This window comes from Bos javanicus, chromosome 21, assembly GCF_032452875.1.
Source record: "Bos javanicus breed banteng chromosome 21, ARS-OSU_banteng_1.0, whole genome shotgun sequence".
NCBI lineage: Eukaryota > Metazoa > Chordata > Mammalia > Artiodactyla > Bovidae > Bos > Bos javanicus.
The window spans coordinates 22,877,199-22,901,923 of record NC_083888.1 but is presented as its reverse complement, the minus strand read 5'-3'; the positions used below and the strand labels follow the sequence as shown (position 1 = coordinate 22,901,923).

At 45.8% G+C, this 24,725-nt stretch overlaps 1 long non-coding RNA gene across 3 annotated transcripts in view; it reads right to left on the bottom strand.

The window, feature by feature from the left end:
- Positions 1–839: 839 nt before the first annotated feature.
- The window catches only part of LOC133233927 (uncharacterized), a 51,741-nt gene continuing 27,855 nt past the window's right edge, over positions 840–24,725 (bottom strand). The window contains exons 3-4 of one of the 3 annotated variants that reach the window (XR_009731925.1): positions 6,635–6,741; positions 840–4,367 (exon numbers count right to left, since the gene is read on the bottom strand). This is a non-coding gene — a long non-coding RNA (uncharacterized LOC133233927). Of the gene's footprint in view, positions 4,368–6,634; positions 6,742–21,354; positions 22,925–24,725 lie in introns of those variants that run through there. The other 2 variants (XR_009731923.1, XR_009731924.1) reach the window with 2 other exon arrangements.

The window sequence follows — 24,725 nt, the reverse complement described above, 5'->3', positions numbered from 1 at the left end:
GGCTTCACAGTGATGGCATGGGGCCCTACCCTGGGATTATTAGGGCTCAGGCTTTCTGACTTCTGGCTCTGGTCCTACATCGAGCTCAGAGGCATCCACACTGTCACCCTCTGATCCGCTTCACACAGTGGCAGGAGTGGCTTTTCCTGGCCCGTCTTGATGGATGGATGCTGCCAAAGACAGGGTAAAGTAGCCCTGCTTTTAAGGGTGAGGATCAGCATGCTTGCCATCACGTTCTTATTTCTTACGATAAGTAGTTGGGCACATGATAATGCCCTATGAGGCCATGGAGTTCTGGATTTGAATCCCATAGTCCACTTGACCGGGTCTAAAGAAGTTCAGCAGGTCTGAACTTTTGTCTCAGTTAGTCATGCAGGGATTGTTTCTGGGACTATTGTATTTTTGTGCGTCTTGCTGGGAAGCCTGCAACAGAAATGTTTCACAATAAAATTTTGTATTCTCCCAGCCAGCCCCTTTATCTGGCTGCCTGGCTTGGTAGGAGCTTCCAACGGTGTCAGCCACATTCAGGGGATGGTGAGTACACTCCTGGGCTTTGCTTGCAGGTGTCTCGGGTGCCCCTGGTGTCACGGGTTCGTGGGTGCCGCGGATGTCTCGGGTGCTGCTGGTGTCCTGAGTGTTGCTGGTGTGTCAGTTGTCGCTAGTCGCTGTTGTCACGCGTGCCGCATGCGTTGCTAGTTCCCTGGGTGTCGGGGGTGCTTTGGGTGCAGCAGGTTTTGGGTGTGTGGCAAGTGCCTCAGGTGCTGAAGATGTTGCTGGTGAAGGGAGTGGCCCCAGGGTCACATGAGACTGATGGGGTGGGTGGGGGATTCGTAGGGTTGCTGATCTTTGAATCATGGGTTGTCTCCTGCATCCAAATGGTCTCCCACAGGAATAGCCAGGATGAAATGAAGATGAACACCTCAGGGCTTGGAGGCTGGAGTTTTTGGGTACTGGAGTTCATCATGGGAGGAGGGGCTTCACAGTCAGGGTATGGGGCCCCACCGTGGGTCTATTCACACACAGGCTTTCTGACTTCTGGCTCTGGTCCCACATCAAGCTCAGAGGCATCTGCACTGTCACCTCCTTGTCCTCTTCACAGAGTGGTGGGAGTGGCACCTCCTGGCCCATCTTGACCCATGGATGCTGATTAAGACATAGTAAATTAGCTCTGTTTGTAGGGTTGAGGGTCAAGCACATGGTAATGCCCTATGAGGCCATGGAGGTGCTGGGTTTGAAAATCATTGTCCACCCTATCAGGTCCCAGGCAGCTCCGCAGGTCTGACATTCTATCTCAGTTAGTCATACAGTTGTTGTTTCTGAGACTATTGTATTTTTGCACCTCTTGCTGGGAAGCCTGCAACAGAAATGTTTCGCAATAAAATTTGTATTCTCCCAGCCAGCCCTTTCTTTTTCTGACTGAGGCCAGAGGGAGTGGCTGGGAACTCTGGCTGCCTGGCTTGGTAGGAGCTTCCGACCATGTTGGCCGCACTCAGGTCAGTGGGTTCCCTCTGGGGCTCTGCTGCAGGTTTTTCAGGCGCCCCTGGAGTCACAGGTGTCGTGGGTGCCGCTGGTGTCTCGGGTGTCAGTGTGCCGGGAGTGCCACTGGTGTTCCACGTGCCGTGGGTGCCACTGGTACCCTGGGTGCCTGGGGCGCCTTGGGTGCAGCAGGTGGCGGGCGTGCCCTGGGTGTTCCACGTGTCTCAGGTGCTCCTGCTGTCTCGGGGATCACAGGTGCTGCTGGTGTCATGGTGTCAGTGGTGTCATGGGTGTCACTAGTGACTCAGGTCCCACTGGCATCTTGGGTGCCACTGGTGTCTGGGGTGTCAGTGGCATAGTGGGTGCCGCTGGTATCCTGGTGCAGCTGGCGTGTCTGGTGTCTCAGGCACTGCTGCTGTCTTGAGTGCCACTGGTGTCTTGGATGTCATGGGTCCCGCTGGTGTCTTGAGTGTCTTGAGTGCCACGAATGTTGAGGGTACTGCACGCGCCGCGGGTGTCACGGGTGCTACTGCTGTCCCGGGTGTTATGGGAGCCACTTGTGTCACAGGATCTCAGGTACTGCTGGTGTCGCAGGTGTTGTGGGTGCCACAGGTGTTGCAGCTGTCGCAGATGCCACTTATGCAGGGGGAGGCTGAAAGGTCACACGAGGGGGCTGGGTTTGGGGTACCTGCCCTCACTTCCAGGCTGGGTGCGGGGAGGGAGGGGGGAGCCTTGGTGGTCTCCTGTGAATTGTGGGTTGTCTCCTGCCTGGAATGGTCTCCCACAGGAATAGCCAGGCCAGTAGGAGGGTGGACGCCTCAGGGATTGGAGACTGGAGTTCTCAGTTGCTAAGGTTCTTGGAAGAGGAGGGAGGGCCTCACAACAGTGGTCTGGAATCCCACCTTGGGTCCCTTCAAGTGCAGGCTCTGGTCCCACCTTGAGCCCAGAATCATCCCCACTGTCACCCCCGAGTCCTCTTCAGAGAGTGGCAGGAGTGGCTCCCGGCCCATCTTAACCCATGGATGCTTCCAAGTATCAGTTAAAGTACCTCTGTGGATAAACCCTACAGGGTTGAGGGTGAGCATATTTGCCAGTGAGCTTATTCCAGACAATAGGTAGTGTGGGGCACAATGTGTTGCCCTATGAGCACTCTGTGCAGAGCTGCCAGAAATCTTGTCCCTGGAAGGGGCAGGACCCGGTTACCATGACTGCAGGACGACACGGAGGCTCCACACACGTCCGCGGGTGGGCCCATGCAGCTCCGCCCCGGGGCGAGCTCAGGGGCATGTAGGCTGCAGTGCCGCAGAAGGTATCTAGCTTCTCTCTGGGCCTGTGCTCGTTGCTTACCGGAGTCTGCAATCTCCGCCTTTCGGTTCCCATAGCGGAGCGAACTGCTTAGGGCCAGGGCCCGGTGCATCGCGCTCGCCGCTCAGAGCTGAAGGGCCAAGAGCGGCTGCCGGAAGCGGCCTCGGGCCCCGCCTCCGTCACGCGGCCCTGCTCATCCAGGCAAGTGTGCATGTCTCCCCCACGGAGGCATTCCATAATGAGGAGAGTCTCTCTCATGTGTCAGTGACTTTCAGGAGTTTCACAATATTGGGATGGTTCAGAACTTGCATACTGTTGACCTCAGGAAGGAGCTCCTGGAAACTGGAAAAGCTCTGTTGACGTTCATTTATGACCTTAATGGGCACCTGTCCCCCTGTCACAACATGCCGTGCCAACTTTACTTTGGCAAAGTGGCCTTCCTCTGATTGTGTGGAGGATTTTGTAAATCTCAGTGCCAGCATCCTTGTTAGCAGAGATGGCCATGAGGTCCATAGATAGATGGCTGTTTAGAAAAGCTAAACAGGGGACGACAGAGGATGAGATGGCTGGATGGCATCCCTGACTCGATGGACGTGAGTCTGAGTGAACTCCGGGAGTTGGTGATGGACAGGGAGGCCTTGCGTGCTGAGATTCATGGGGTCACAAAGAGTTGGACACGACTGAGCGACTGAACTGAACTGATTATGTAATAAACATGCACACACAAAAATCATCATCTGTTCTAATACTTATTTGGAGAAGAAAAAATCTGATTGGTCTCTAAGAATGAATGTATGTGTCTGACCTCAAGGATAGCATTTGGAAATTGTAGTGTCTTTGTCCTCCAATATAAAGGTAAGCCAGAGTCAGGTCCCTTTCAATATGGCAGCTCAATAACAGAAGCTACAAGATAGACAGATGTGAGGCAATAACAATAAGAGCAGGCTTTAGGAAAAGGAACTGAGGACCACTATTAATAGATGCACAAAAGTCTCAGAACCCCCTATTCGAAATACCACCTCGAGTAACATGATAATAAAAAAATCTACAAAAATGTTTAAAGTAATGTGTAGGACCCTGTATTAGTAGTAGTCTGTGTAGTGTTAGTCACTCAGCCATGTCCAACTCTTTGCGATCCCCTGCCAGGCTCCTCTGTCCATGGGATTCTCCAGGTAAGAATACTGAAGTCGGTTGCCATGCTCTCTGCCAGGGGATCTTCCCAACCCAGGGGATCGAAGCCATGTCACCTACATCTTTTACATCTCCTGCATTGGCAGGCACATTCTTTACCACTAGTGCCACCTGGGAAGCCCCAGTAGTCTTCAGGGCACCATAAAAGAAAAGCACACACTGGATCCCTTAAACAGCAGAAATTAATTTTTTCACAACTCTAGAGGCTAGAAGTCCAAAATCAAGGTGTTAGGATTGGTTTCAGTCAGATTTCTTTTACTGGCTTGTAGATAGCCCTCTTCCAACATTGTTGTTGTTGTTTAGTCACAAGTCGTATCCAACTCTTTTGCAACCCCATGGACAAGACTGTAGCCCACCAGGATCCTCTGTCTCCATCCTCACATGACCTCTTCTCTCTGTTCACACAGAAGGAGAGAAAGTTCTGGGCGTCTCTTCCTCTTCTTATAAGGACACTTCCTATCGTATTAAGGCTCCACCGTTTGGCAAGTCATGCTAGGGAGGCCAGACGTCCCCAGGCGGCAGGAGGAAATGAATGGCAAGCGGTGGACCTTTTTTCTGACATTCCTTTGCTCCTGCTTTAGTCAGGAGTAGGAGGCTCCTTTTAATTGCTATGATGACAATGGGTTCTACCTGAAAGTACCTTTTTCCCAAACCTTGAGCTGCTAATTGCCCAAAGAAACAATACATCTTACTCATGAAAAAGTTTTTCTTAAGCTATGTTAATGAAACTATTTGTTTGTTTGGAGGTCTGTTTTCCTTCAAGACTTAATTGTTTTGTGGATACAATATATCTCACCCAGAGACATATAGTCTGGAGAGGACTCCCCTTGTGCAGATATGTATGCTATGGGAGAGAAACCTGGTGCAACTCTCTCAACCTTGAGGTGTTTCTTCTATCTATGATCGACAACTTGCTAACAGGCATAAGATGCCTTGCTAAAAACCGGCAAGGGGGTATCTTTTCTGCCCACTTCTGCTGTTTATTGTCAGAAGCTCTGTCTATCCTTTTTGTGCTTTAATAAAACTTTGCTACACAAAAGCTCTGAGTGATCAAGCCTTGTCTCTGGCCCCAGATTAAAATATTCTCACCTGCAGGCCAAAAATTCCGTTGTCGTTCTTGGCTCACAGCCACAACCTTTCATCTTAGGGGCTCTTCCAGGATCTTCAGGACATGGTAAAGACAGTTAGAGCTCTAGTTCTTTGGTTCTCCTAGTAAACATGTTTTCTACTTTACTAACACAGTATGCCTGGTCTGTGTGAATGCTATAGGGAAGAGATGCACAAACAAGTGTGAAGCAGGAGTTGAGACTGGCTTTGTGGTTCCATGGCGCCTCATAACGACTGAAGGTAGCCCAAAAGGGAGCCAGTCAGGGGTTTATACTGACCTGCCAATGCCAAGAGCCATCCGATGTCCCTGTGAGGGGAGTGGCCAGAAATGGGTGAAACGCGGAACCTGACTTTTCTTTCTCAGTCAACTTTTCCTGGCCTCCTTGGCCATTTTGTAACTACCTGGGGAATTGAAACTACTAACCTAATCTGTAAAATAATAAGACTTTCAAGGGGCTTGAGATCCATGCTGTTACTGTGTACTTTTACTTAGACCCCAAGTTTGGATTGATAGTCATGAAGCACCTAGCCTTTCTAGGAACCAAAAGTTACCTTGGTTGTATTCTCATGTACTGCAGACAGCAGTACAGTTAGGTGTTAGGTGGAGCTCTAGCTCCAGGAACGTCTCTCAGGCTAGAGGTTGCTCTCTTAGCTGCCTGCCTCAGGGGCCAGCAACCTGAAAGTGAGTCCTTGTCACAGCCGTGCCTCCAGTCTACATGGAGAGAGGCACTGCGGGCGATCATGAGGTTTCTGAGGACACAGCACAGAAATTCTAGGATCTGGTCAGATTGGAAGTGCAATGGGCTTCTTCCTTTGGTAACACTAGCTCTTAGGGGACCAGAGGAGGCTCTCCAGTGACTTTTGTCTCAACTCTTTAGATATTCTTCCTGTGGAATCTGTGGAAATGAACTCAAAGGATTGGCCCTAATAGCTCAAAGACAAAAATCACTTTTTCCTCTCTGGCCGGCCCTTCACCACCTCTTTCACTATGACATATACTGGTGTCGTGACACTCCAAAGGGACATTTTGGGGTTTGTGTTTGTCCCTTTATGGTTTTCCAGTTTTATTGTGGTCAGGAATATATTCAGGACTGTGCACAGGCACCCAGGAGATGAATCTTTCCTCTAGTCGTCTTAGCTTGGGAGGCATTCTGGAAGGCTACTCTGTTGCACCCTGGGTGACATCAGAGGAAGAGCAGAAATCAGGAAAAGGTCTTAATGGTGAGCAACTGGACATCAATCTGGGATGCCATCAGGTCTACCCCTGGTTCATCTCTATCCCGCCTCGCTGATAGAATGGAGAAGGCCAGTGATGAGACACCTGTGTTGGTAAGAGACAGGTTAACTCCAGCGAGGGAAGGAAGCTTAGGTGGAAGCCCTATCTCCATTCCCATCTACAGCAAGGAGGGACACCTCGGGTAGAAAAGAGCCAAAGTGCGGGACACTGCTTTTTTCTGTTTTACAAACGGGAGCTAACAGTTCCAGCCATACTACTTTGGACTGCATCCTGGAAAACTGGGATAGATTCAATTCCCAGGGCTTAAAGAAGACACACCTGACCTTCCTATGTGAAACTGCATGGCCACGGTATCCACTGGAGGACAGCAAACAATGGCCGGTTGGAGTGTCTCTTAATTATACCATTTTACAATTAGACCAGCTCTGTAGAAAACAAGAGAAATGGGTAGAAGTGACATATGCGCTGCTCTTTTTCTCTCTGCGAGACACGCCAGACATGTCCTAAGGGTATAGATTTGGGTGTGACACTTTCAGTTCCCTCCTGTTCTCCTCCTTTGCCCCCATATCTGGGGTTCCCAACTGAACAAACTCAAAGTCAGGGCACCCCTCTAGGAAGGGTTGCCTTGGTCTCGGTAGAAATTCATACTGAAATTCAAACTCCTGCAGTCTCAGCAGAGGTTCAGGCAATCCTCGTTTCAAGATGACCTCAGACTACTGTGGTTTCAATAGAAACTCAGTTGAAATAAAGGAAACTCAGGCAACTAAAACTAAGGGTAAAATACAGGATGAGAAAGGAGATGAGATGGAGGAAGAGATGGAGGATAGGAGACAGAGATAAGGAAAAACAGACTTCTCCAATCTATCCCTGGGATCATATGCAAAGGGCAGCTAGAGAGGCTGAGGAACAGCCACACAAGCTGTTGCCTCTTCAGGAAGGACCCACTGGGAGGAATAACCAGTCTATGAGAGTTAATCACCCCTTTTCTTATCAAGAAATACAAAGAATCAAGGAGGATTTGGGAAACTATTTGGAGGATGCAGAGAAATATATTAGAGCATTTAAGGGTGTTATTCTGTTTATGACCTTACTTGGAAAGATGTGATGTATATCTTGGGACAGATGCTAACTCCTGACTCAAAAACTCGAGTTTTGGAGAAAGCCATTGCCTATGGAGATGAATGGCTTGGTGATGAAACAGCAGGAAAGATAGAGGACAAGATAGCCGCCCACCCTACTGGGAATCAGGCAGTCCCGACAACAGAACCAGACTGGGACTGTTACACGGCTAAAGAAAGATGGGATCAGAGTCACTTTGTCAGATGTGTTCTTGAAGGACTCAGGCAACCACACGCTAAAACTTTAAACTATGCCAAACTGGCAACAATAAAACAGGGAGAGAAAGAAGAGCCTGGTAAATTCCTAGACAGACCACAGGAAGCCCTTCACAGATTCACTGAGATTGATCCCAAAAGTGAAAAGGGAACAGTGATCTTAAAAGATAGACTTCTTACTCAGTCGGGTCCAGATATCCACCATAAGCTACTAAAACAAAATTGGAAACTAGGTTTTCTGTTGAGAATCAGGGCAGCTGTTCTGAACATTTTCCACTCAAGGAGAATGGTTCTGGCTGGAACTGTGCTGGTAATAGGAAATGCAGCTGACACTACGTTGACAAATCTTAGTGAAGGCTCAAAATGGAAACTGAGCCAATGGTCAAGGTCATCTCATTTTCCCCAGCAACTCACGATTTGGAGGAGGAAGAAAGAGCCATAGAGTGAGCATCTGCTATGACTCAGGCTGCTAATTGCTTCACACTAAACCAGTTAATCAAAACCTCCCAGACACAAGACAATCTACAGAATGGAAGAAAATATTTGCAAATGATGCAACCAAGAAGGGCTTAATCTCCAAGATGTACAAAGAACTCATACAACTCAACAACAATAAAAGCCTATCCAAAAATAGGCAGAAGAGCTAAATAGACATTTCTCCAAAAAAGCAATCAGTTCAGTTCAGTCACTCAGTTGTGTCCAACCCTTTGCGACCCCATGAATTGCAGCACGCCAGGCCTCCCTGTCCATCACCAACTCCCGGAGTTCACTCAAACTCACGTCCATCAAGTCAGTGATGCCATCCAGCCATCTCATCCTCTGTCGTCCCCTTTTCCTCCTGACCCCAATCCCTCCCAGCATCACAGTCTTTTCCAATGAGTCAACTCTTTGCATGAGGTGGCCAAAGTACTGGAGTTTCAGCTTTAGCATCACTCCTTCCAAAGAACACCCAGAACCGATCTCCTTTAGAATGGACTGGTTGGATCTCCTTGCAGTCCAAGGGACTCTCAAGAGTCTTCTCCAACACCACAGTTTAAAGGCATCAATTCTTCGGCGCTCAGCCTTCTTCACAGTCCAAATCTCACATCCATACATGACCACTGGAAAAACCATAGCCTTGACTAGACGGACCTTTGTTGGCAAAGTAATGTCTCTGCTTTTCAATATGCTATCTAGGTTCGTCATAACTTTCCTTCCAAGGAGTAAGCGTCTTTTAATTTCATGGCTGCAGTCACCATCTGCAGTGATTTTGGAGCCCCAAAATATAAAGTCTGACACTGCTTCCACTGTTTCCCCATCTATTTGCCGTGAAGTGATGGGACCGGATGCCATGATCTTCGTTTTCTGAAAGTTGCGCTTTAAGCCAACTTTTTCACTCTCCTCTTTCACTTTCATCAAGAGGCTTTTTAGTTCCTCTTCACTTTCTGCCATAAGGGTGGTGTCATCTGCATATCTGAGGTTATTGATATTTCTCCTGGCAATCTTGATTCCAGCTTGTGCTTCTTCTAGCCAGCGTTTCTCATGATGTACTCTGCATAGAAGTTAAATAAGCAGGGTGACAATATGCAGCCTTGACGCATTCCTTTTCCTATTTGGAACCAGTCTGTTGTTCCATGTCCAGTTCTAACTGTTGCTTCCTGACCTGCATATAGGTTTCTCAAGAGGCAGGTCAGATGGTCTGGTACTCCCATCTCTTCAAGAATTTTCCACAGTTTATTGTGATCCACACAGTCAAAGGCTTTGGCATAGTCAATAAAGCAGAAATAGATGTTTTTCTGGAACTCTCTTGCTTTTTCGATGATCCAGTGGATGTTGGCAATTTGATCTCTGGTTCCTCTGCCTTTTCTAAAACCAGCTTGAACATCTGGAAGTTCGCAGTTCGAGGAAAGGTGTTCAACATCGCTAATTACTAGAAAAATGCAAATCAAAACTATAATGAGGAACTACATCATACCAGTCAGAATGATCATCATTAAAGAGTCTACAAATAAATGCTAGAGAGGGTGTGGGGAAAAGGGAACCCTCCTACACTGCTGGTGGGAATGTACATTGGTGCAGCCACTGTGGAAAACAGTATGGAGGTTCCTCAGAAAACTAAGAAGAGTTACCACATTATCCAGCAATCCCACTCCAGGGTATATATTGGACAAACTATAATTTTAAAAGATACATGCACCCCTGTGTTCATAGCATCACTATTCACAATAGCCAAGACACGGAAACAACCTAAGTGTCCATCGACAGAGGAATGGATGAAGATGTAGTACATATATACAATGGAATACCACTCAGCCACAAAAAGGATGGAATAATGCCATATGCAGTGACATGGATGCAACTAGACATTATCATACTCAGTGAAATAAGTCAGAAAAAGACAAATACCATGTGGTATCACTTATGAGTGGGATCTAAACAATGACACAAATGAACCTACATATGAACAGAAACGGAATCACTGACAGAACAGACTGGTGGTTGCCAAGGGAGGGGGGTTGGGGGAGGGATGGATTGGGAGGCTGGGGTTAGCAGATGTAAGTTTTTATATATAAGATGGATAAACAACAAATTCCTACTGTATAGCACAGAGAGTTATATTCAATATCCTATGATAAACTATAATGGAGAAGCATATTAAAAAAGAATGTACATGTATGTATAACTAAATCACTTGACTGTAGAGCAGAAATTAACACACATCATAAATCAACTACACTTCAATTAAAAAACAACTTCCCGATCATAATTTGACATGGACAATAATATCCCAATGTGATGATTAGGAAGTTAGCAAGTTCAAAGTTACACCAGGAAAAGAAGAGAATGGCAGAACTCCAGATTCCATTGGTGGCCTCTCGGCTCTCTCCCATTTCCTCTGGCTGCAGCATGTTCCTCTAGTGTGGTGGAGCCGCCAGATGGAAGACATTTGGGTCTCTGAGTGACCTCAGGGAGCAGAGCTCTTCTACCCTCTAAACCATCTACCACTTTAGACTTTTATTTAAAACAGCAACATTCTTCTTCTAGTGTAAGCCCCTTAAGATAAAAGTTTATTTTATTCTCTGCCAACCCACTATCTCTACATCCTAATCAAACAGTTTCTAAACAGAGGAATAAGTTTAGAATAGTTGAAAACACTAGGATCCAGATTTAATCTGTAAATTAAAGAGAACTGATGAATTTGGAAAACTCAGCAGTGGCCACAGGACTGGAAAAGGTCAATTTTCATTCCAATCCCAAAGAAGGGCAATGCCAAAGAATGATTAAACTATTGTACAATTGTGCTCATTTCACCTACTGGCAAAGTTATGGTCAAAATCCTTCAAGCTAGTCTTCAGCAGTCTGTGAACTGAGAACTTCCAGATGTACAGGCTGGGTTTCGAAGAGGCAGAGGAACCAGAGATCATATTGCCAGCATTTGCTGGATCATAGAGAAACCAAGAGAATTCCAGAAAAACACCTACTTTTGCTTCATTGACTATGCTAAAGCCTTTGACTGTGTGGATCACGTGGATCACAACAAACTGTGGAAAATTTCAAAAGAGATGGGAATATCAGGCCATCTACTTACCTGTCTCCTGAGAAACCTGTATGCAAATCAAGAAGCAACAGTTAGAAATGGACATGGAACAACGGACTGGCTCCAGATTGGGAAAGGAGTATGTCAAGACTGTATACTGTCACCTTGCTTCTTTAACTTTATACATAGAGTACATCATCCAAAATGAAGCACAAGCTGGAATCCACATTGCTGGGAGACATATCAACAACCTCAGATATGCAAATAATACCACTCCACTGTAAAGGCAGAAAGTGAAGAGGAACTAGAGTCTCCTGATAAGAGAGAGTGAAAAGCTAGCTTGAAACTCAACATTCAAAAAACAAATAAGATCATGGTGTCCAGTTCCATCACTTCATGGCAAATAGAAGGCGGAAAAGTGGAAGCAGTGACAGATTTTCTTTTCTCAGGCTCCCAAATTACTGAGGATGATGACTGCAGCCAGAAATTAAAAGACCCTTGCTCCTTTGGAGGAAAGCTATGGTAAACCTAGACAGTGTATTAAAAAGCAGAAACATCACCTTGCCAACAGAAGTCCGTACAGTCAAAGATGTGGTTTTTACTAGTAGTCATGTACGGATGTGAGAATTGGACCATAAAGAAGGCTGAACACTGAAGAAAGAACTGACCCTTTCAAATTGTGATGCTTTTCAAAAGAAGACTCTTACAAGTCCCTTGAATAGCATGGAGATCAAACCAATCAGTTCTAAAGGAAATCAAAGTGATGAGATGGTTAGAAAGAATCACCAACTCAATGGACATGAATTTGAGCAAACTTCAGGAGATGCTGAAGGACAGGGCTTCCCTACAGACTGCATTCTGCAGTCCATGGGATTGCAAAGAGTTGGACACGCCTTAGTGATCGAACAGCAACAGTATAACATACACCATTGAGGATGGCGACATAAAAAATCATAATTGAGTAGGAACTGTGCTTTATGAGAGGTACTGTACGGGAGGGATGATGCCATTTCCGGACATCATAAGTCCTTATCTGAGGTGGGAGAGGTTGTGTGCTGCCCTAGGGTGGGGCCAGTACCTCTTTGTGTCATCACAGCTGGACTCAGAACTCTTGGGGCATTGACAAATTACATGATGCTGCTGCATCCTCACAGTGTGACCCAGGAAACATCCAGGACACTGAAACGAAAGCACAGTGCAGTATAAACAGCCTTGTGAACAACCTCCCTGTCGGTCTACTGGTTAAGACTCTGTGCTCCCAATGCAGGGGGCACCAGTTTGATCCCTAACAGGGAATTAAGATTCCACATGCTGTGCAGTGTGGCCAAAATAAAGACAGATCTTATAAAAACACCTTGTGAGCTCATGCGTGCTGGGGTACCAAAACCACGTGCCATGGCAGCATTGCAAGAGACGAGCTACAGGGGGTCAGCTGTCCCCAAGGGAAGTTGTTGTTCAGTCGCTCAATTGTGTCCAACTCTTCATGACCCCATGAACTGCGGCACACCAGGCTTCCCTGTACTTCACTGTCTCCCGGAGTTTGCTCACACTCCTGTCCACTGAGTCAGTGGGGCCATCCAACCATCTCATCCTCTGTCACCCCCTTCTCCTCCTGCCCTCAATCTTTCCCAGTATCAGGGTCTTTTCCAATGAATTGGCTCTTTGCATTAGGTGGCCAAAGTACTGGAGCTTCAGCTTCAGCATCAGTCCTTCCAGTGAATATTCAGATAAGTTAGGGAGGATGTAAGCCCAGATCTGAGGATCAGACTACCCTCCTTCAGAGCCAGATAGATACCTAAGTTTCCTTTCATCCTCTTTTCCTCCTCATAAACTGAAACCATCCTTGAGGAGAAGGGGTGGAAAGGACAGGGCCAATCTCTAACTGACCAGGTTAAGGTTCAGAAATCACTGTGCTTAAAACCATAAGCTATAGCCAAGTTTGTGTTTTCCTGCTTAGAGCAAAAATGGAGGCTCGTGTGTAGGGGGTGAGTTCAATTACAGAAAACAAAAATTGACATTCAGCTCTAAAATTTTTCTGTACTAATAACACATATCAATTTTTTCTGTTCATTTGTCTTATACTTGAAAAGATCCTTTGCATCCTGGTAGTTCTATTCTAGTTTAATGACTTTTACACTGAAGCACTTTAATCAAGGATGAATTTATTCTGTTGTATGCTGTGAGTTTGGGTTCTCTATTTATTTTTCTTAAATTAGTTGAACAATTTCCCTCATACAATAGTTTTTTTTAATTTGCCCACATTATTGATAAATAATTCACATACCCTAAAAGTCACTGCTTAATGTACGCATTTTACAGTAAATCCCTCCCCTACATATGAACCCTCAAGTTGAGAACTTTCAAAGATACAAATGTGCCCCTGTATGTCAGCTATTATAACTGTACTAATGTACTTTTTCAAGGTCCTGTGCTGTAAGATCAAAAATGTTTTGTGTGTTTGTTTGTTTGTTATGTGTTATTTGTGTGAAAAGTATTATAAACCTATTACAGTGCAATACTATATAGTCTATTGTGCTTGTTGGGTACCTAGGCTAACTTTGTTGGACTTACAAACAGGCCTAGAAACAATTTCCCTTTCATGTATATGATTTTTAAATATTTTCTCCCATTCTATGGCTGTCCACTTTCTTGATTATGTCCCTTGTAGCAACAAAGCTTTAAATTTTAATGTAGTCCCATTTATGTATTTTTGCTGTTTTTGTAGCTTATGTTTTTTGTCTCATATCTAAGAAACCATCTCCTAATCCAAAGCATGAAGATTTATGGCTACAGTTTCTTCCAACAGCTTTATTTTAGCACTTTCTAACCCTAACCCAGAGAAGGCAATGGCACCCCACTCCAGTACTCTTGCCTGGAAAATCCCATGGATGGAGGAGCCTGGTGGGTTGCAGTCCATGGAGTCGCTAAGAGTCGGACACGACTGAGCGACTTCACTTTCACTTTTCACTTTCATGCATTGGAGAAGGAAATGGCAACCCACTCCAGTGTTCTTGCCTGGAGAATCCCAGGGATGGCGGAGCCTGGTGGGCTGCTGTCTATGGAGTCGTGCAGAGTCGGACACGACTGAAGTGACTTAGCAGCAGCAATCCTAACCCAATCTTTTTAACAAGTGGTGCTGGGAAAACTGGTTAACCACTTGTAAAAGAATGAAACTAGAACACTTTCTAACACCATACACAAAAATAAACTCAAAATGGATTAAATATCTAAATGTAAGACCAGAAACTATAAAACTCCTAGAGGAGAACATAGGCAAAACACTCTCCAATATACATCACAGCAGGATCCTCTATGACCCACCTCCCAGAATATTGGAAATAAAAGCAAAATGAAACAAATGGGACCTAGTTAAACTTAAAAGCTTCTGCACAACAAAGGAAACTATAAGTAAGGTGAAAATACAGCCTTCAGAATGGGAGAAAACAATAGCAAATGAAGCAACTGACAAACAACTAATCTCAAAAATATACAAGCAACTCCTACAGCTCAATTCCAGAAAAATAAATGACCCAATCAAAAAATGGGCCAAAGAACTAAATAGACATTTCTCCAAAGAAGACATACAGATGGCTAACAAACACATGAAAAGATGCTCAACATCACTCATTATCAGAGAAATGCAAATCAAAACCACTATGAGGTACCATTTCACGCCAGTCAGAATGGCTGCGATCCAAAAGTCTACAAGCAATAAATGCTGGAGAGGGTGTGGAGAAAAGGGAACCCTCTTACACTGTTGGTGGGAATGCAAACTAGTACAGCCACTATGGAGAACAGTGTGGAAATTCCTTAAAAAACTGAAAACAGAAATGCCATATGACCCAGCAATCCCACTGCTGGGCATACACACTGAGGAAACCAGAAGGGAAAGAGACACGTATACCCCAATGTTCATCGCAGCACTGTTTATAATAGCCAGGACATGGAAGCAACCTAGATGTCCATCAGCAGATGAATGGATAAGAAAGCTGTGGTACATATACACAATGGAGTATTACTCAGCCATTAAAAAGAATACATTTGAATCAGTTCTAATGAGATGGATGAAACTGGAGCCTATATACAGAGTGAAGTAAACCAGAAAGAAAAACACCAATACAGTATACTAACGCATATATATGGAGTTTAGAAAGATGGTAACAATAACCCTGTATACGAGACACCAAAAGAGACACTGATGTGTCTATACTGATGTATAGAACACTCTTTTGGACTCTGTGGGAGAGGGAGAGGGTGGGATGATTTGGGAGAATGGCATTGAAACATGTATAATATCATATATGAAACGAGTCGCCAGTCCAGGTTTGATGCACGATACTGGATGCTTGGGGCTGGTGCACTGGGATGACCCAGAGGGGTGGTACAGAGAGGCAGAAGGGAGGAGGGTTCAGGATGGGTAACACGTGTATACCTGTGGCGGATTCATTTTGATATATGGCAAAACCAATACAATATTGTAAAGTCAAAAAATAAAATAATTTAAAAAATTTAGGTTTCTGATAAAATTTGAGTTAATGCTTTGTAAACATTATATGCTAGGAGTCCAAGTTCATTCTTTTGTATGTGCATATTCAGCTGTCCTTCTCCATTGATGAAAAAACTGTTATTTCCCCCATTGAATTAGTATTTTCACCCTTGTAGAAAATCAATTGACATAGATATATGGATTTATCTCTAGACTTTCAATTCAGTTTCATCAATCTACCTGTCTATGCTATGTTAGCACCACATTGCTGTTGTTGTTTAGTGACTAAGTCATGTCCAACTCTGCAATCCAATGAACAAAGTGAACTGCAGCCTGCCAGAATCCTCTGTCAATGAGATTTCCCAGGCAAGAATGCTGGAGTGAGTTGCCGTTCCCTTCTCCAGGGGATCTTGTAGACCCAGGGATCAAACTCACATCTGCCAGTTCTTTACCGCTGACCCACTGGGGAAGTCCATGTTAGTACCTTACTGTCTTGATTATTACCATTTTGCAGTAAGTTTTGAAACTGACATGTCTGAGCCCTCTAATTTTGTTCTTTCTCTAGATTGCTTTGGCTATCCTGGGTCCTCTATATTTCCATATGAATTTTAGGATCAGCTTGCCAATTTCTGAAAGGAAGCTGGGGTTTTGATAGGGATTGTGTTGAATCTGTAGATCAATTAACTGTCACGTGAATAATATTAAGTCTTTTGATCCATAAATATACAATGCCTTTTCATTTATTTAGGTCTTCTGTAATAGTCCTTGTACTTCCCTGGTGGCTCAGATGGTAAAGAATCTGCAATGCAGGAGACCTGCCTTTGATCCCCAGGTCAGGAAGATCCCCTGGAGAAGGGAATGGTTACCCACTCCAGTATTCTTGCCTGGAGGATGCCATGGATACAGGAGCCTAACAGGCTACAGTCTTTGGGGTCACAAAGGGTTGGACATGACTGACTAACACATTTTCTTTAATGTCCTCAAAAAAGACTCTCTGTAGTTTTATACTGTTCATTTTTTAAAACTCTTCTTCCCTCTATGATTAACAGATTTGGGACTTTAAATTCACTTAACCTGGGTCTGTTTCTGAACTCTTATTATACCCCACAACTCATGTCTATTCTGCACTGATGCTATACCGTTTTACTTACAACAGCTTAGCAGGACGCTTTGACATCAGATAAGGAAAGTATTTCTATAACTCCTAATCATGCTGCAATTCATGGGGTCGCAAAGAGTCAGACACGACTGAGCGACTGATCTGATCTGATCTGAATGATATGTTTTTCTAAAAATCTCTTGTCCTTACTCTCCCATATGAATGTCAAAATTATATGAAGTTCTGAAAAAAGAATTCTACAGCAATTTGAATTGGAAGTATGTGTTCCAGTTCATTTAAGGGAATGGGCTCCTTTATAGTACTCAGAGTGCCTTTACTTGTACAGATTTTCTGTTATGTGTTTCAACAATATGTTGCATTTTTCCTTATGGGTTCTGTGAGGATTAATTTTGTGTGTCACTTCTCACCCATATCTGATCAGGTGACATTTTAATGAGATTTCGGACTTGGAATTGATGTTGGAATGGCTTAATAATTCTGGGGATGTTGACATGGGGTGAGTGTATTCTGCACATGAAGAGGACATGAATTTTGGGGGCCAAAAGGCAAAATGTTATGGACCAAACTGTATCCCCTCAAAATTTGTATACTGAAGTCCTAACCACCAATGTGACTATATTTGGAGACAGGGTCTATAAGAAGGTTACAAGTTAAATGAGGCCAAAGGGTGGAGCCTTAATCCCATAGGAAGTGTCCTTACAAGAAGTGGAAGAGATATGCAGAACTCTCTCTTTCTGTGTGTACAAAGAGAAGAGGTTATGTGAGGATGGAGACAGAGGAGCCTGGTGGGTTAAAGTCCTGTCCATGAGGTTGCAAAAGAGTCGGGGTATCATTCACTGGGACCTGACCCTGAGCAACTTGCTCCGCAATGAGAACCAGGTGAAGATTTCGGACTTCGGTCTGAGCAACGAGCACAGCCCAAGAGAGAAGCTAGATACTTTCTGCCGCACTGCCGCCTACACGCCCCTGAGCTCGCCCCGGGGCGGAGCTGCATGGGCCCACCTGCGGACGTGTGGAGCCTCAGTGTCGTCCTGCAGTCATGGTAACCGGGTCCTGCCCCTTCCAGGGACAAGATTTCCGGCAGCTCTGGCACAGAGTGCTCATAGGGCAATACCATGTGGTATTGTATGCCATATGGTATGGCAATACCATATCGCTCATAGGGCGATACCCCACACTACCTATCGTCTGAAATAAGAAGCTCACTGGCAAATATGCTGACTCTCGACCCTGTAGGGTTTGTCAACAGAGGTACTTTAGCTAATACTTGGAAGCATCCATGGGTTAAGATGGGCCGGGAGCCACTCCTGCCACTCTGTGACGAGGACTCGGGGGTGACAGTGGGGATGATTCTGGGCTCAAGGTGGGACCAGAGCGTGCACTTGAAGGGACGCAAGGTGGGATTCCAGAGCATTATTGTGAGGCCCTCCCTCATCTTCCAAGAACCTTAGCAGCTGAGAACTCCAGTCTCCAAGCCCTGAGGCATCCACCCTCCTACTGGCCTGGCTATTCCTGTGGGAGAACATTCCAGGCAGGCGACAACCCATGATTCACAGGAGAAGACCACTGAGGCTACTACCGCCCCACCCTGCCCAGAGGCAGGGCCACCACCCCAAGTCTAGACCTTGGGGCCTCCCCCTCCACAAGTGGCATCGGTGACGGCTGCGGCACCTGCGGCACCCACAACACTTGCGACAGCAGCAGCGCCCAAGACACCAGCAGCACCCGAGGCACCTGCAGCAAAGCCTCAGAGGGACTGACCCAACTGACCCCTGAGTGTGGCCAACACCATCAGAAGCTCCTCCCAAGCTGGGCAGCCCCACTCCCCAGCCACTCCCTCTGGCCTCAGCCAGAAATAGAAGGGGCTGGCTGGGAGAATATGAAATTTTATTGTGAAACATTTATGTTGCAGGCTCCCCAGCAAGAGGCATAAAAACACAATAGTCCCAGAAATGTCCCTTGTATGACTAATGGAGACAAAAGGTCAGATCTGCCGAGCTTCCTGGGACCCTGTCAAGTAGACTATGATTTTCAAATCCAGCACCTCCACAGCCTTCAGAAACCCTGGCCAGCTAGAAGGATGGTCTAGAGTGGCCTGGGCGACCATGAGGCATCACCCTGGCCTGACCACCCCTCCTCCCCTATTGGGTAAAACTTCACAGACTGAACTATCCCCCAAGGCATGTCCCCCTTCCTCCACAATCCCCCTTCAATGTTGGTGGTGGAGGAGCTAGTTTTTGCCAACTCTCTGGTTCTTCATAGTTTTAATAAACTTCATTTCTCCAGAAAGATATATCACCCTCAGTTCTATATCCTCTCCAGTTAGAGAAGTGTGTAGTCATGTAGGACTTGGAGTTAATGACCTAAGAATTAGCACAATCATTCTCAAGAGAGACAATTGCTGCACTGCAGGGCAGAAATGCAGAAAGAGTGTATTATTCTCCCGCACTGACAATACTGAACATTTTCAGAAGGGCCGAGGGGAACTTTTTTTTTTTTTTTCGAGGGGAACTTTTGATCTCTGCAGCCTGAGTTAATCAGGACTGGGAGGTCTAGGATAGAATAGTAAGTCCCCTGAACCAACCGGTGTGCGGTGTGGTCAGCTCCCTGTGCAGATGAGTTTCCTGAAAGTCCTGCAGGAGTTGGGTGCTCTCCTCTCCCCTGTGGGAAGGATCCCTGATGGGTGGGGTTTTGTTAGAACATTGCTTCTGTTTTATGTTTTGATGTTTTGACCTCGTGGCATGTGGGATCTTAGCCCCCTTACCAGGGAAGGAACCTGCATCCTCTGCATTGGAAGGGAAATTCCTAACACTGGACTGCCAGGGGAAGTCCCTTTTTTGATGCGTGGGTTTGACTGCAGGGACTGGAAGATTTGAAAATTCTACATTTGTTAGCACTACCTAGTTCCTTCGTTCAGAGTCCTGACTCTGGGGATGCACACTCTCAGTGGCAACGCCTGCACTGTTCCGTTGGCTCTTGTGCGCTTACATGTCACTTGCCGACTGCGGAATCCTTCACAAGGCACAGAGCACTCTGACCACGTGCCCGTGAGCCACCTAAGAACAAAAACTACAGGAGCTTAGTAGGTCAGACCCTATGGGGACTGTCTTCCAGAGGGAAAGCCCATCCTAGCATTATGATTGTTTCAGGGCCTACACACATGTATCTGGGAATGGGCAGCAGCACATATAATTCCCAGCCATATTCTCAGATTTCCTTTCACTCAGAAGCAACAGAATTGCCATGTAGAGACAAGAGCATGGGGGTGGGATAAAGTCACCCTCAGGGATACAAAAGCCATCATCTGTGTGGCCTCAGAGAGCAGAGCTAGGGCAAAATTAGGTGGAAATTTCAAAAAGGCGGATTTCAACTCATTGAAACCAAAGGGAAGGAAAAGGAAGCACATATGTGCTCCTTCTTGTTGCTCAGTCGCACAGTTGTGTCTGACTCTTTGCGACCCCATGGGCTGTAGCCCTCCAGGCTCCTCTGTCCATGGGATTTCCCAGGCAAGAATACTGGAGTGGGTTGGTATTTGCTCCTCCAAAGGATCTTCTCAACCCAGCAATTGAACCTGTGTCTCCTTCAGCTCCTGCATTGGCAGGCAGATCCTTTGCCACTAGCGCCATCTTGGAATATGAACTGGAAGATTGTAATTGACATATATACACTGATATATATAAAATAGATAACTAATGAGACCCCAAAGTACAGCATAGGGAACTCTACTCAGTGCTCTGTGGTGACCTAAATGGGAAGGAAATCCAAAAAGGAGGGGATGTATGTATATATGGGGCTGATTCACTTTGCTGTGCAGCAGAAACAAACAAACATTGTAAAGCAACTATACTAAAAAAAAGAGTAAAATAAAAGATGTTTCTGCTTATAGAGTTAACAAGGCACTCTAGTGAAAGTCTCTCAGTCCTGTCTGACGTTTTGCGGCCCCATGGACACTCTCCTTGTAATTCTCCAGGCCAGAATACTGGAGTGGATAGCCTTTCTCTTCTCCAGGGGATCTTCCCAACCCAGGAATCAAACCCAGGTCTCCTGCATTGCAGGCGGATTCTTTACCAGCTGAGCCACAAGGAAAGCCCAAGAATATTGGAATGGGTAACCTATCCCTTCTCCAGCGGATCTTCCTCACTGAGGAATCAAACTAGATTCTCTGGCATTGCAGGCAGACTCTTTACCAACTGAGCTATCAGGGAATTCTGAAGGCACTCTAGGAAGGAGACAAAACTCAGGAGGCTCCTGCCGAGGCATTCATGAGGAATGACAATGACAGTGGTAAACTGACAGGAATGGAAGGAAGTGAGAGGAAAGGGGTGTGGGTAGCTTAGGATATAGTCATTGTGATCTGGAACACTAGGGGCAGATCAGATTTGGTGGAGATTATGAGCTTGATTTTGAATACCTTTAAAACTATTGATTTGTGTCATTTATGACACTGAAAGGTTATTAATGGTTTTACTCTTGGGGGTGAGGATGATACCACTCTAATGGCAGAAAGTGAAGAACTGGAGTCTCTTGATGAGGGTGATGGAGAGTGAAAGAGCTGGCTTAAAATAAATAGTTAAAAAAAAAACCAAGATCATGTCATCCAGCCCCATTACTTCATGGCAAATAGAAGAAGAACAGGTGGAAGTAGTGACAGATTTCCTCTCCTTAGGCTCCAAAATCACTGCAGATGGTGACTATAGCCATAAAATCAGAAGATGATTGCTTCATGGCAGGAAAGCGATGACAAACCTAGACAGTGTTGAAAAGCACAGACATTACTCTGCCAGCAAAGATCTGTATTGTCAAGGCCATGGTCCTCCCAGTGGTCACCTACGGTTGTGAGAGATGGACCTACAGAAGGCAGAACACCTAATAATTGATGCCTTCAAACTGTGGTTCTGGAGAAGACTCCTAAAAGTCCCTTGGACAGCAAGGAGATCAAACCAGTCAATCTTGAGGGAGATCAACCCTGAAAATTCATTGGAGGGACTGATGCTGAGGCTGAATCTCCAGTTTTGGTCATCTGATGTAACAGACAACTCATTGGAAAAGTCCCTGAGGCTAGGAAAGATTGAGGGCAGAAGGAAAAGAGAGTGTCAGAGAGTGAGATATCTGGATGGCATCACCAATGCAATGAACATGAACTTGGGCCAACTTGGGGAGATGGTGAGGGACAGGAAGGCCTGGCATGCTGCAATCCATGGGGTCACAAAGAGTTGGACACAATTGGGCAACTGAACAACAACAATACCCTAGGGGTAGAGTCTGAGGAATGGTGATTTTTCACAAGTACCTCTTGTGATGCTGGCCCACTGCCATATCTCCTAGGTGAACCCTTGAAGTCAGTTTCCCTGTGCTCTTAAGGTCCATTGTGAGTGCAGGGAGCAGGTGAGGGTGCTAATTAAGAGCTACTGCTGCTGCTGCTGCTAAGTCGCTTCAGTCGTGTCCAACTCTGTGCAACCCCATAGATGGCAACCCACCAGGTTCTGCCATCCCTGGGATTTTCCAGGCAAGAGTACTGGAGTGGGGTGCCATTGCCTTCTCCAGGTAATTAAGAGCAGGAACTCTAAAATCAGAATAACCCAACTTGAATTCTGTGTAGCCTAGAGGACCTTTTCCAACTGTATAATAGAGAATGAACAACACTGGAGACATCCCTGGAGGTCCAGAGGTTAAGACTCTGAGATCCAGTGCAGGGGGCTCGGGTTAGGGAATTAAGATTGCGCATGCAGCTTAGTACAACCAAAAAAATTTTTTTTTAATTTTTAAAAAAGAAAATGAATAATCTCAACTTGATAGGTGACTGTGAGGTGATCCACATACACTACTTAGCTGAGCACCTCATACAGTCCTCGTAAAACAAATGTTAGTGGTTGAGTTATTCAGTCCAAATTACTGTGCATTTTAAAACAAGTGAAATGCCTGGTAGCAAGCAGAGAAGAGTGACTGCAGACACCTCGGGGAGGTGGGGCAGTCCCGGATGTTACAAGGGTGGAATGCAGCTCTTCCATGGCTTCCGGAGCTTGTCACAGAAGGCCTCGCTGACTTCCTGCCCATTGGCTGGCCATCAGGCACTGGGATCTCTGAATTTGGGCTTCCAAGTGGCCGCACGTGTCAGAACAATGAATCCAGTCACCAAGCTCCCAGAAAGTCTCTTCAGAAAGAAAAGGAATGTCACAGATGGCCACTGGAGGAGAAGGGATGATGGGCTGGAGACGACCCGGCTAAAGACCACCATGAGCTGCTTTCTGATTAGTTCCCCGTCAACTTCTGAGTAGCACACAGAGAATCGGCCATCAGGTGGTGCAACTGCTGCTGCTGCTAAGTCACTTCAGTCATGTCCGACACTGTGCGACCCCATAGACGTCAGCCCACCAGGCTCCCCCGTCCCTGGGATACTCCAGGCAAGAACACTGGAGTGGGCTGCCATTTCCTTCTCCAATGCATGAAAGTGAAAAAGTGAAAGTGAAGTCGCTCAGTCGTGTCCGACCCTTAGCGACCCCATGGACTGCAGCCTACCAGGCTCCTCCGTCCATGGGATTTTCCAGGCAGGAGTACTGGAGTAGGGTCCCATAGCCTTCTCTGAGACGGTGCAAAGGGGTCCTTTAAATCTCATTTTCCCTTGACTAGCTCATTGTAATACCTGGCAGGGGTGGGAGTGGGGTGGGCAACCAGGATGGAGTCCTTGGACCATAGCCTGGGAGAGGGGCTGTCTCAGACCAGCTGGATCTGCCAGCAAAGTCCCAGAGAAGGAGGAGATACTCTATGCAGTGGGCCGGCTCCTGAGGACCCTCTAAGCAGAGACAAGAGGACAGAAGAGGAGGGTCTTCCCAGGGGATGCCCTAGTGGGTTCTCTTTCTCAAAAGTGGATCAGACCAAGAGAGATGAAAGATGATTTAGCAGGGATTAGGGATTAAGAAGACAGGTTCAAGATATATTTCAATTCCATTCTTACTTCTCCACTAATTCTTTTTCTTAACTTCAAATGAGTCCTAAAGCTGAATAAATAATTTGTTGTGGAGCCCTCTGGAAAGGTGAAAATGGGAGTTTCCTTTAGAAAAGTTGAAGCTGACCACCTCCAATAATCCCAGCTTGCTTTCCTTTTAGTCCTTGTTCCAAGCAGCCTTTCCTTTCCTTTTGACACTGGGTAAAAAGATGAGATAGGACATGACGAAGACCGATTTGTGTATGATCACAGAAAGTGCCAGATTTTCTTGTAATAATCACAAGTAAGTAATAGCTAACCAGCTGTGTCCACAGCTGCACTCCACTGAGTACACCTGTGCCTTTAACTTAATTGTTTTCCGGTGCTTCCTTTTGATTTTGGAATATTTGTCCTAAGCATCATATGATATCATTTGCAAAGTAGAACAGAATGTATTTTTAGCTGCCCCCCACCCTAGTGAAAGCGAAAGTCACTCAGTCGTGTCTGACCCTTTGCAACCCCACAGACTATACTATACAGTCCATGGAATTCTCCAGGCCAGAATACTGGAGTGGGTAGCCTTGCCCTTCTCCAGGGGATTTTCCCAACCCAGGGATCGAATCCAGGTCTCCCACATTGCAGTTGGACTCTTTACCAGCTGAGCCACAAGGGAAGCCCCAAAACAAAAAAAAAAAGATCGACAATTCACTTATATGAGAGCTTAAGAATGAGATGATAAAACCACAGAATAAAATGGAAAACTACAGAGCTGAGGAAACAAACTGTGAAACATAACATCATTAAAAACTAACTCAGAACCAAGAGGAAAAAATAGAAGAAACGTGGCTGAAGGTCCAATTAATGACACAGAAACAGGACTTGGAAGTGAATGCAGTGTTTGAGAGAGAGAAAGAAAAGTTTTAAAGCAATCAGAGGGGTGAACAGAGGGCTGGGCTACAAAGGACGCTTCTGGGTGATGGAGATGTTCTGTATCATGAATGGGACTGGGGTTCTGTGGTCAGGTCCACCT